Source organism: Giraffa tippelskirchi, chromosome 10 (genome assembly GCF_054371585.1).
Source record: "Giraffa tippelskirchi isolate mGirTip1 chromosome 10, T2T-mGirTip1v1.2.pri, whole genome shotgun sequence".
Taxonomy (NCBI): domain Eukaryota; kingdom Metazoa; phylum Chordata; class Mammalia; order Artiodactyla; family Giraffidae; genus Giraffa; species Giraffa tippelskirchi.
This window is the reverse complement of record NC_137284.1, coordinates 32438987-32452518: the sequence shown is the minus strand read 5'-3', so window position 1 is coordinate 32452518 and position 13532 is coordinate 32438987. Positions and strand designations below refer to the sequence as shown.

Here is a 13532-nt window from a genome sequence, read left to right as displayed (position 1 = left end):
AAGTACATGTCCTGTTGTTTCTTTTGTGGTAATAAGATCATGAGCACACAATTTTGAGATATGTGCCTGTGTCCGATCTTTTTCTCTACTTTGGAAACAAAATATCCTTTTACTGTCTTGACCTATTTCCCTGACAGAATCATTGGCATACATGAACAATGAATTTTTAAATTCAATTATTCCCTAGTACCACTATTTTTTAATCTTATGAACACATCATTCACTTTATAATCTTAATAAAATATTCATTTATTTCATAAACATTTGGCTAAAATTCTGCATATCTAATACAGAGATGTAGAGATGAAAATCCAGACCTATACCTTCCAGGAACTGAATTGGAGCCTTGATGGCAAATTGACTTCATCCAATGTAATCATCCCTCATCATTTAGAAATGGCTTCTGTTGCACTGTGTGAAGAATTATGAGGCTGTATCCAGCCTTGATAAGTAAGGGTGCTAAGGTCAGCTAGTAACATCTACAATGGGAAAAAGATCGGAAATAGCTGCACATAGGTCAGAAATGTCTGGTGTGATGGATAGTATTCCTTTGGATTTAGTTAGTGATTTGTTTTTTACAATAAAATTGTGTGTATTTTAGATTTTATAAATAATATGTGCTCATTTAACAAAAATAAAATAATACAGAGCATGTCTAGAAATAATAAAGAAATATTATATTTTACTCTGAGATGTTTGCCTTTAATGTTTTGATGATCCTTCTTATGTAGTTAACTGTATGTCTACAGAAAGTGAAAGTGCTAGTCTTTTAGTCATGTCCGACTCTTTGTGACCCCATGGACTGTAGCTCATCAGGCTCCATTGTCCATGGGATTCCCCAAGCAAGAATACTGGAGTGGGTTGCCATGCCCTCCTCCAGAGAATCTTCCCAACCAAGGGATCAAACCTAGCTCTCCTGCATTGCTGGCAGTTTCTTTACCATCTGAACCACCAGGGAAGTCCCATATATCTACAACATGCATCCAAATATTTATAGACTGTGCATTTACATAGACTATATCACACATTTTGAGTATGCACTGTGTATTTTTTCTTTATTTCCTTAAAATATTTTGTAACTTTATTGGTTTATTTGCTGATGCACTGCAAACTTCTTCTTTCACCACCCCAATACTAGTATTTGTTTAAGGTGTGATTATCTTTTACATATTTATCCACATCTTGTTTTTTCTTGTGTAACAAAACACTCTGAGAATTACTCCAAGTTAGCTGCCCAGCTATTTTCTTTGAAAGCTTTGTCACCATTAACAAGTCATTTTAATATCTAGCTTCTAATTCAGCATCAATAAGCCCATGAGGTAGATACCAGATACTGTTTTTTTCATTCTTATGATGAGTAAATTACAATTCTGAGAGATTAAGTTACTTGTTCTTCTCTGACATGCATTAAATTATAAGGAAAAAAAGTTTGCCCAGATCTTCCTGGTCCCAGGTCCAAAACCTTCCTCTCTGCTATTAATTGCCACAGTTAAGTTTAGGATTGTTCTAGAAAAGCTCAAGGGAAAAAAGAGGTATTAAGAGCTTCAGAATTCACTAATAAGATCTCACTGTCATGATAATTACCTTTAAAGTTAATTATTATACCCATTAAATTAATATTATGCCCATTTTCTGGAATAAGGATCTGAGATAAGAGTTCATAGAACACGCCAAACTTCCCCTACCTAGATCGAGGCAAGCCCAATGGGTGTGAAATGCTAAATTCCACTTTTTTCTGAATAATATATTAAATTTGAGTCTAAACATTGTGTATCCTTTATATCACTTTAAAAAACAACTTTCTAAGGACTGTGTTTTTTTATATATCGTTATCTATCTCTTTCTAGTATATGGAGATTTGGGGCACAGAAATGCATCAGAGATGAAGGAGCTTTTCTCTAATTGGTACTTGGTGCCATAGAAGCAAAAATGAGTTGAGACAGAGTATCATCCATTTTTACACTGCATCTATACTAAATGAATGAATGAACATTTGGAGCCTAGAATTTGGACTCATATATCTGAAGAGATTACATTTTATCTGTGGCTTCTCATTTTTTAAGGACAAGGCTGAGTGGGATTAAGGCAAAATCCTTGGGCAGCCACAATAATGCCATTTCTTTATAAAATATGAATAATGAAAATGAGCTACATGTATTTTATATAATCCTATCCATTACACACAAGTTATAAAAAGTGCCATAGTTTTTTTTTTCCCCCAGATAAGTGATGCTATTGTGCCAATTTTTCAAGAACATGTTAAGATGTATGTTTGTGTGTGTATGTGTTTAATACTAATAGATATTCTCTCTCTGTGTTGAATTCCCACCATTTGGCTTTGTGTGAAATTTATAAAGCTCAGATAAATAGTGAATGGGTGGTAAAAATAAATAAAGTGCTGCTTTGTCAAGAGAAAAAAATATGTTCTGAACCTCAGGATGTGGATAATAACATATGTCACTATAGATTGTGCATTTTGTTTGACCAGTTGATTTGAGGCATCATAAGATATTTTTAGATCGAGAAATAACATAAGATGTCCTCTGATGTGTTTAGTGTTTACCAACAGTGTGCTCTACACTGTAAAGAACATAATAGTGGAACAAACTGTCCAGGTCTAAACAATAAAATGTGAATCTAAGAACAAACAATTGTTGTTGGCATTTTGACTGTGTAAATAGGTCATTGATGTGGTGTCCAAATTTATTGTTTCATTTATCTGTCCATTTAAATACACAGCCTATGCCCACAAAAAGATTGAAGGTGGCATGTATATGTGTATGTATTGTTTAAAACAATGATCACTCTGTTGCTTCTTGTGTCTAAGGCATTTAACTTGGTGCTGCCATATATATTATCTTGTTTGATGATTGTATTAATGATATGAAGTGATCTTTGCTGACCTCACATTGACAAAGACGTTTTCTTACTCCTGCAGTATGTTGTGGCCAACTTAGAATGGGAACCAACACTATCAAAGACTAGTCTTCTCTACTATATTTTGGATGCTGATCAAAACAGTCGTCAATGCCACATAACTGACTGCCAATGTGAAATGTTCATGAATTATTAAAAATAGTGGAAAGCCAGCCCTTCTCAGAAAAAAATGCACTATTAGCTGCAAGTGGTAGCTCTATTAGTAGGTCTGATGTGTTTTACAGCTCCAAATTACTGGGAGAAAAATCAACATGATCCTTACACACTACTGTGTAGAAATGAATTGTAAGTAATTTTGTACAAGGCAGGAGGAGAAGGGGACAACAGAGGATGAGATGGTTGGATGGCATCACCCACTCAATGGACATGAGATTGAGCAAGCTCCAGGAGTTGGTGATGGACAGGGAAGCCTGGCGTGCTGCATTCCATGGAGTCACAGAGTCAGACATGACTGAGTGACTGAACTAAACTGAACAAGTCTCCATAGCATCTAACACAACTGAATCACTTTAGTATGTGGAGTGGTCTAAGAATGCACTCAGGAACATAAAACATTTTCTTTAATCTACTTTATTAAAAATTACTCAAGATCCAAGAACTTTTTAAAAAATTTATTTTATATTTTCCATTAAAACATAACTGATGAGGCTAATTTAAAAGGTACTATTTATTAAACACTTAAATGTATTAAATATTACTATAGTTGATGGATGACATATATAATTTTATTAATTGTCATACTCACTATTCAACTTGGAATGTATCATTCTCACTTTGTAGCTAAGGAATTGATATTCAGAGACATTAAACACTTTCTCCAAGGAAACATACTCATGAATGGCAGAGCAAGGGTCACACTCGGGTTTCTCAGCTCCAAAGACTTGTCTGCATTACAACAAGTTTTGTAATCGCTTCCTTTACAATAACAAAATTTGAACTTGAAGAAGACAGTCTAAAATGACCAGTTGAAGACATTTATCTCATATAAATGTGTGTGTGTATGTGTGTGTGTGTGTGTGTGTGTGTGTGTTTTGGGAGTTGGGGGAGCAGGGTTCTTTGTCACTTCGGTTTCTTTAATGGTCTTTTTACATCTTTCATTTCAAATTAATCATATTGTCACTACCATCATGCGATTAAAGCTGATACACGTACATTAACAGAAGGAAAATCTGCTTGTTTGGATGACCCATTGTCACAGTGACTTTCACTAAGATGCAAACTGGGCTGTAGGGATAGAATTCAGGTCTTGGTTTTATTAAACTAATCTTTTTAGTATAGAACTTCACAGCACTGCATTTGAAATTTAGTTAAGCAACCACTTAACTCCATGTGCTTTTCAGTATCACTAAGTTACTTGATGATTAGGTGTCAGAGGCAAAGTAAACAACTGTCAAGGATTTTAATATTCTTAGATTCTCAGAAGCCTGGGGCAGGAGGCAACATTAGGACTTTATCCAATCTACATATTTGACAGGTGAGGAAACTGAAGCACATTCTTTCAGGAAAAATTTTAGACTCTTCAGTGTTTCACTCATGACCTGACCCTGCCTGCCATTCTAGTGTCACCTCCTCACATTCCCATTCTTACCACTTAAGTCTTCTGAAATAATAAAGTCCTCATTCCACATAGCCTTGTTCATGAAGATGATTCTTTCTCCACTTTCCCAGAACTCAATCTAGCATTCTCTCCTTGGAGGTTTTCCTTGTTGCCCCAGGATCCCACCTCCATCCACCTCCCAGGTAGCTGCATTCCCCTATAATATCTTGTATTGGCCACCAACAAAATGATTTTCAGGGTGTTTTTAAGTTTTTAATCATATGGTTCAATTCCTAATGCATATATGTCTGTCTTTTTACCATTGTTAACCATGTGCAAATATAGTATGATTACTGATCTAAGTATCTAGCTCAATTGTAACATATGGAAATGACAACAATAAAAGTATAGGGAAGATATATTTAGTTTCCTCTAGGATTTCTGTAACAGAATAACACAAATTTCGTGGCTTAAAACAATAGATATTTATTTTCTCACCATTAAGAAAACCAGAAGCCTGAAATAAAGATGTCACCAAGGTTCTTTTCTTCTGGTGGCTCTAAAAGAGAAACTGTCCCATGCCTCCTTCATGCCCCAATCTGTGGTTTTCACTGACTTCTAGGTTCAAAACCAATTTCTTCCTCTGTGTTCATATGGCCTTACCCCATCTAAGACTCCTTGTGTACCTACCTCTTCTTACAAGGATATCAGTCACTGAATGTGTGGTCCTTTCTGAATCCAGGATGACTTGATCTCAAGATCCTTAACTAATTACATCAGCAAAGATCGTATTTCCAAATAAGATTACATCCTGAGGTTCTGTGTATACTTGAAGTTTGGGGAACACTATTAAACTCATTGAGGGCTAAATGTTTCCTCTAGTCATTTTTTTTTAATAGTAGAGCTGAGACTAAAGAAAGTCCTATTTCTGTAGAGCATGCAGTCTTATAAGAATTCATTTATTTGATTTTGCATTTGAAAACTTGTTCAATTTGCATTAGAGATTTGAAAGACAGAGACAGAGACCCTCTTCTACAAATATTTACTTTCTAAAAAGTATAAAATAATGAAATTAACTTCTCATGCCTTTACCTGTATTCACCCTTAAATGGTTTTTCTAGGATAGGAAAGTTTGTAACTAACCAGGCATATTAGCAGAAAGATGAGTTGAGCTAGAGATGAATTATCTCCTGTAGATATGTGCATGGCTGTATGTATCTCTTAATGCTTCTAATTCTCTAGGGTTGTAATTATCTAAAGATAGTTAAAATTACTTTTTGGAAATATTTTTTTTGTTTCCTGCCATAACTTGCACTTGATTCAAAATTTAAGCAACATATATCCATTGCCTTTTTGCAAAGATATTTTTATTTGAAATAAATGTCCTAATTTTCAGAAAAAAAAAATTCTGTGCTCTGTTATATGAATTCCATTCTTTGGTGAGCACCTGTAGGAAGAATTTTGTTTAGTGCAGAATAAAATAATAAGAATTTGTGACTGCTTACATAACCTGTCTTATCATTGTGGCTTCTGGCTATACTGGTAGTAGGAATTTCAAAAAAATAAATAAGGGAGAGTAAAGGAAAGGAAAAGGATGAAAAGGAAGGGAAGAAGGGAGGAAGAAAGGAAGGAAAATAAACCAATAGATCTAAAAACATAGATTCATCAAATAAGTCATTCACTTGACAAACGTTTATCACTTGTTGCTCTATATCAGATATGGGGTAAGGAACTTGTGATGCAATGATTAGCAAGACACTGTCTCTCCTTACACTTTAGAGGGACATTCAAACAAACAACTTATTATAACATTGTATGTTAAAATATGACTCAGAAGTAAATATATGGACTAGTGGAAATTCTTAAGTGGATATTCAACACAAATTTGAGAAATGACTCAATCCTCCTTTTACAGATAAGGAAACTGAGCTTTAGAGAAGGACACAGTTAGTGAGCTTACCAACAACATAAGATGACTAGTACTTCTGTCACTTAACTATGAGCTGTATAGATTGCTAGTGCTGGAAACTGATATTTTTCACTTACTGCAAGTTACTTTTACTCTAGTGCTTGAAAGCCCAGGTCTTACTTTGGAAACATCGTGAAATAGCTATAATTTTTGTGAAATCCCATTAGCATAACCCAATTACTATATGCTTTGTTCTCTAAATTCAGTCCCTGCTTAAATGAATACAGAAATAGTCAGTGGACAAAGCTAGTTTTCAATCCTAGTTGTTTTTCCTTTTTTTCCTCCCAGTCCACTGCTCTTTTAACTCAGCTATTTATACTAATCCACTGACGTCGACTGGGTATAATTTTGTCCCTTAGGGAAATTTGGTGATGTCTGATGGCATATTTTATTGTCACAGCGTGGGTGGTGGTACCATTTGCATGTAGGAGACAGAAGCCAGGCATGCCACCAAACAAGCTACAATGCACAGGACAGCCCCACCATGAAGATTTTCAGGCCAAAATGTTCGGTTAGTGAAAGAAAGTTCTATCATGTTAATGTATATTTTATGATAACTAGAGCATTCTACCAATATTCAAATCAGCAAACTGCTGGAAGATTTAAGAGAAAGTATGTGTGTGTATGTGTGTATATAGAGAGATTCGATTTTAGTTTGCTTTATTTGTTTGATTATTTTTCTCTTATAGTACATGTATCCCAGTGCCTAGCACAAAGCCTATCCAAAATATATGGCCATCAATAAATATTTGTTAAATTAAAAAAAAAAATGTTTGTTAAGTTATTACTAATTTATTATTGAGTATTACCTTTTGGTCAATTTCTACACATATCCTCTAATTTTAAAAATAATCCTTGAAGAAAGTGTTACCACCTCCACTATTTAAATTTAGTTTCAAATCTCTAAAAATGACTAAGTTTTTCCATTTCTTCTTGGAAGCCTTCCAAAACTTTAGGAGCTGATAAAAGAGTCCCTGGTGATTTCCTGGAAGCTTCTTTCGAATATATTAACCATTATAAAAAGAAGTTGCTATGCCCACAAAATATAGAAAGTAGTACAATATTGCTATTGTTTTGCTAAAAGACATGTGTTGCTACCATATAAATATTTGTAACTTTTGAAATTTGCATAAAATTGGACTTGATTTATCACACTTCCTGTTGTTTAAAGGACATCCTCATTGTGATTTGGGTTCAGAGGCTGCTCCACTGAGGGCATCCAAAAACTCAAACAAAACTGCCTCAGTTTCTCACAAACTTCTTCTTGTTTTTGTTTTCACTTTTATTGGAATATGGCAGTGGTTTAGTCACTAAGTCACGCCTGACTCTTAGAGCCCCCATGGACTCGTACGACCCTGCCAGGCTCCTCTGTTCATTGGATTTTCCAGGCAAGAATATTGGAATAGGTTGCATTTTCTTCTCCAGTGGATCTTCTCAATCCAGGGATCGAACCTGGGTCTCCTGCAGTACAGGCAGACTCTTTACCGACTGAGCCACCAGAGAAGCCTCAATTTACAATGCTGTGTTAGTTTCAGGTGTACAGTAAAGTGACTAAGTTATATATATATACACATATATATGTATATATATATTTTATATCTCTTCTGTTATATGCTATTACAAGATATTGAGTATAGTTCATTGTGATACACAGTAGGTCCTTATTGGTTATCTATTTTATATATAGTAGTGTGTCCTTTTTTAAAACATTTCCTTTTATAGTGGAGTACAGTCAATTAACAATCTTGTGATAGTTTCAGGTGAAGTGCCAAGGGACTCAGCTGTACATGCACATGTATCCATTCTCCCCCAAACTCCCCTTCCATCCCGGCTGCCACACGACATTGTGAAGAGGTCCCTATTGTTGTTCTTTAGTCTCTTAAGTCTTGTCTGACTTATTGAGACCCCATGGACTATTGCCAGCAAGGCTCCTCTGTCCATGGGATTTCCCAGGCAAGGATACTGGAGTGGATTGCCATTTCCTTCTCCAGGGGGTTTCCTGACCTAAGGATCAAACCTGAGTTTCTTGCATTGGCAGGCAGATTCCTTACCACTGAGGCACCGGGGAAGCCCAGAGTTCCCCATACTGTCTTTTCCCAATAAATTCATCAACAGCCAGGTTTTTATTTATTTAATTCTAGGCTCTTTATTTTTGTTAAGTTAGAATGCAAACATTAAATAATAAGACAATTTAAATTCAGCTTCTTACAGAAATGCCTTCATTGAATAGAGTAAGTATACACGTGTGTGGACATGCATGTAAATGTATGCTAAAGGAGCATTTATTTGAACAATATGAACAATATTTTGGTATATTTTAAAAGCCTTAAAGGAAATTGTTATTCTTAATTTTATCAAGTAATTCTTAATTGTGTAAATGGTGAAGGCTAGAATGTTAATGGTATGTGTTAAATACCAACTCTGTACCAGGACTTTTGCTGGGTATTTTGGTATAGATCTCTTTTCATTATTTTAACAAAGATGTATAAAATATTTCACTGAGTTTTAAAGTTAAGATGGCTGACTGGGCAATAAACATACAAAAATATGCTCAGCTTCACTAGAGACAAGAGGAAGCTACATTACCATGACAATGAAATAACATGATATCTCATTCATCAGATTTGGAGAAATTAAAATATCTAACTATTGACTGGAATGTGAAGCAATACGTTCTGCTAATAAGAATGTAATCACTCTGAAAAAATATGACATTAACTGAAAAAGTTAAAAAAAAAAAAGAACTTTTGTTAAATGACTGTTTCATTAACCAAGGATTATGAGTAATCAAATATAAGCACCTGGTGTCCATTAGGCCAGATTGGGTATGATATGTATTTTTGACCTAGCAGTAGGCTTCTTAAGAATCTTCATGCACTCAGGAGACATAGATAAGAATGTTCATAGAAGCACTGCTTGTAATAGCAAAACAGAACAAACTGGGGCAAAAATAACCTAATGGAGATTATAGTAAAATGGTGAAGTAAATGATTTGATTATAGTTATATAACGGAATACTATAGAATAATGAAAACACTGACCTACAGTTAAATGTATCCAAAGAGATAATTCTCAAACATAAAGTTGGGTGAAAAAAGCAATTTACAGAAAAAAATAAACATTCACTATGATTACATGTGTATGAATTCCCAAAATGCAAACAATTAAACATCTTGTTTAGAGATACACAAAGATAAGGGAAATACTTTAAAGTACCCTAAGGGGTTGACTACTCTAAAAATTCATGAGCTTGATTATTCCTGAGAGTGAATGGAGTGAAGAGAATGGGTCCTGAGAGGACTATCCAGGGTTCTTCAGAGATATTGGTCATACTTTGTTAATAAATGTGGGTCTATGTGGATTTAATTTGTCATTTTTCATTTTTCTTTCAAATGTATTATATATATAATATTTTTTGAATTAATTAAATGTTAAGTATAAATTATATTTACTGAGGAAAATCTTAGAAGGGTTACATAACTTATCCAAGTTTATTTCTAATGACAGTGTCCCATTCAGGATTGTGTGATCCAGATCCCATGCTCCCCCATTTCATTTTTGGCTTTGTTCAAGGATGAAATCCCCCTAGTGCAGTGCCCAGGAAGAAATTGCCTCTTCCGTTAATCATCTTGTTTTCTCATATCAGTGAATGCTATAAACCACCAGTGTCTTCCTTCATTAAATTAGCTGCCAGAAAGTTTATTCTAATGTACATGTTCAACTACAGTAATTAGCTCATCAGAAACACTTAATCCATATATTTTCTTTCTTATAATGCTTTCTGATTTCTCACTCACCTTTAAAATTAATTCACTGCCATGATCCTATTTCATATATAGTCTTATTATAAATAATCTCAAAGCTTTTCTTATGAGTAGTGAATAAGTAGTTTTTCATAAGAAAACAAATAATTTAGAACCACTACATTTTCTTTAAATTTCTAAATTATTGCCTTTAAGGCAGGATCCATTAGTTTCTTTTTCTTTTTTCTCTCTTCCTAACTCTTTGTGTTTAGCATGGTTCTAAAACCAGTAAGTTCTCATAGCAAAGGAAAGAGTCAACAGATAATTCCTATGAAATGTGAGAAAATATTTGCAAATAATATGTCTATTAAGGGATTAATATTCAGAATATATGGGCTTCCCAGTTGGCTCAATGGTAAAGAATCTATCTGCCAATTCAGGAGATACAGGTTTGATCCCTGGATCAGGAAGATATCTTGGAGAAGGAAATGGCAACCCACTCGTGTTTTTGCCTGGGAAATCCCACGGACAGAGGAGCCTATGGGCTACAGTCTATGGAGTTGCAAAGAGTCGGATATGACTGAGCACACACATGTTCAAAATATATAAGGAACTCAAATAACTCAATAGTAAAATAAATCAAATACCCAATTAAGAAATAGGTAAAGGACTTGAGTAGACATTTCTCTAAAGAAGACATACAAATGGTCAACAGGTATATGAAAGGTATTCAGCATCACTAATATTAGACAAATTAAATTTGAAACTATACAGTGAGATAGCATCTTACATCTTTTAGATTGGCTATTATAAAAAAGACTAAAGACAGCAAATTTTGAAGAAGATATAGAGAACAGAAAACCCTAGTATATTCTTGGTGGGAATGTAATTTGGTATAGCCTTAATAGAAAACATTTCATCAAAAAAAAATTTAAACTAGAACTATTATACGATCCAGTAATCCCACTTCTAGATATATATCCAAAAGGAAATGGAATCAGTATCTTGAAGAGATATCTATACTGTTGGCCAAAAAGTTGCTTGGGTTTCTCTGTAACATCTTATGGAAAAATCCAAATGAACTTTTTGGCCAGGCCAATACTCTGCCATGCTCATTGCAGCATTATTTACAATAACCAAGATATGGAAACAATCTGTGTATTTGTTGATGGATGAATGGATAAAGAAAATATGATATATGTATATAATGAAAACATATATAAGGGAATATTTTTGAGCCTTAAATAAAGGAACATCATGCAATTCATGATAACATGGATGAAACTGAAAACCATTATGCTAAGTGAGATAAGCCCAACATAGAAACATAAATACTGTATGATTTCTCTTAACATATTGAATCTAAAATAGTTGAACTCATAAAGGCAGATAAAAGGATCATTGCCAGAGTTCAGGATTGGGAGAAGTAGGAAGATTTGGTCAAAGGATACAAAATTTCATTTGTTCAGAAGGAAAAAGTTCTGGTGATCTAGTTTATAGCACAGTAAAGAGCCTCTTAATGAAGGTGAAAGAGGAGAGTGAAAAGCTGGCTTAAAACTCAACATTCAAGAAACTAAGATCATGGCATCTGGTCCCATCACTTCACGGCAAATAGATGGGGAAACAGTGACAGACTTTATTTTGTTGGGCTCCAAAATCACTGTAGACAGTGACTGCAGCCATGAAATTAAAAGACACTTGCTCCTTGGAGGAAAAGCTATGACAAACCTAGATAGTGTATTAAAAAGCAGAGACATCACTTTACAGAAAAAGGACTGTATAGTCAAAGCTATGGCTTTTCCAGTAGTCATGTATGGATGTGAGAGTTGGACCATAAAGAAGGCTAAGCACCAAAGAATTGATGCTTTTGAACTGTGGTGTTCTAGAAGATTCTTGAGAGTCCCTTGGACAGCAAGGAGACTGAAGCAGTCAATCCTAAAGGAAATCAGTCCTGAATATTCATTGGAAGGACTGATGCTGAAGCTGAAGCTCCAATACTTGGCCACCTGATGGGAAGAGCTGACTCACTGGAAAAGACCCTGATGCTGGGAAAGAGTGAGGGCAGGAGAAGAAGTGGGTAATAGAGGATCAGATGGTTGGATGGCATCAATGACTCAATAGACATGAGTTTGAGCAAACTCCGGGAGATAGTGAAGGACATATAAGCCTGGCATGCTGCAGTTCATGGGGCCGCAGAGAGCTGGACATGACTTGACAAACTGAAAAGCAACAATATCTGTGGTTAATCATATAGCATATTGGAAATATTCTAAAAGAGTATATATGAAGTGGTCTTACCACAAAAACACCCAAATGTTACTTATGAGATATGATGGATATATTAATTAATTTAACGGTGGTAATCATGTCACAATATATGCATATATCAAAATAGCATGTTGTACACCTTAAAAATATGCAATTTTTATTTGTGAATTATAGTTCAATAAAGCTTGAAAAAAAGTAGCTACTTAAAAAAAAAAAATCCATGAGTTCTCAGTCTGAGATAAAACAGGTGTATAGAGTTGTCCTGGTAAAATGTGTGTACTCCAGGTGCAGTTTTATTTTGAAGAATATGCCAAGTTAGTAATCACAAGCTTCTCAAGAATGAATCACCTTTTGAAAAATATGTTGAGCTATAAAAGGCCTTACAGAAACACATGATTATCTTTCTATGTATGGAGAAGGCGGTGGGAGGCCAGGAGCAGATGATAGATCACCCTGAGTTATTTAGGGGAAGCACTTGGCTGTCTTTCACCACAGCTCCTCTGAAGGCAGCTGAGGCTGATCTGATGAAGAATATTGTACATAATTGAGTGTTCAGATTTCCTCATAGATTTAACTGTCTTTTTTCAGGATGAGGTTTGGCCACTATAGTAATATATCTGACCAGTAAACCTAAGTGTCATTAGGAAAGTGGGAGCAATTTTTTTAAACATTGAAATTTATATGTATTTCACTTTCAGAGACATTCTACAGTCCATATACAAAGAAAAGAGCAGGGTTAAAGAACCAAATGACATGATTGAATCCAAGTTCTGCTAATTCATAGTTGTTTGGCTACTTAGCACATAGAAGTAGACTCTCTGAGCCTTTATTTACAAACATCTGAGATGGGAATGAAAACATATATTGCACTGCTTTTATGACGATTATATGATGCAGTGTGCATAAGAGCTTACCATCACAGAGTTACAGAGTACCTGTCACAGAGTCTTATTTGGGTAGTAACTGTTTTCAGGTCTCTTGGTCACAGTGTGAAATTAACATGAGCCAATAACTAAACCCATTTCTATAGTCAAGCATTGATTAGGTGATCGATTCATTGAATCCTTAATGCATTCAT

The 13532-nt window shown here is 34.8% G+C and overlaps 1 long non-coding RNA gene across 1 annotated transcript in view; it reads left to right on the top strand.

The window, feature by feature from the left end:
* LOC145524754 (uncharacterized) overlaps positions 1-2648 on the top strand; it is a 464757-nt gene extending 462109 nt beyond the window's left edge. The window contains exon 8 of the long non-coding RNA XR_014067803.1: positions 1848-2648. This is a non-coding gene — a long non-coding RNA (uncharacterized LOC145524754). The remainder of the gene's footprint in view (positions 1-1847) is intronic.
* Positions 2649-13532: the final 10884 nt, after the last annotated feature.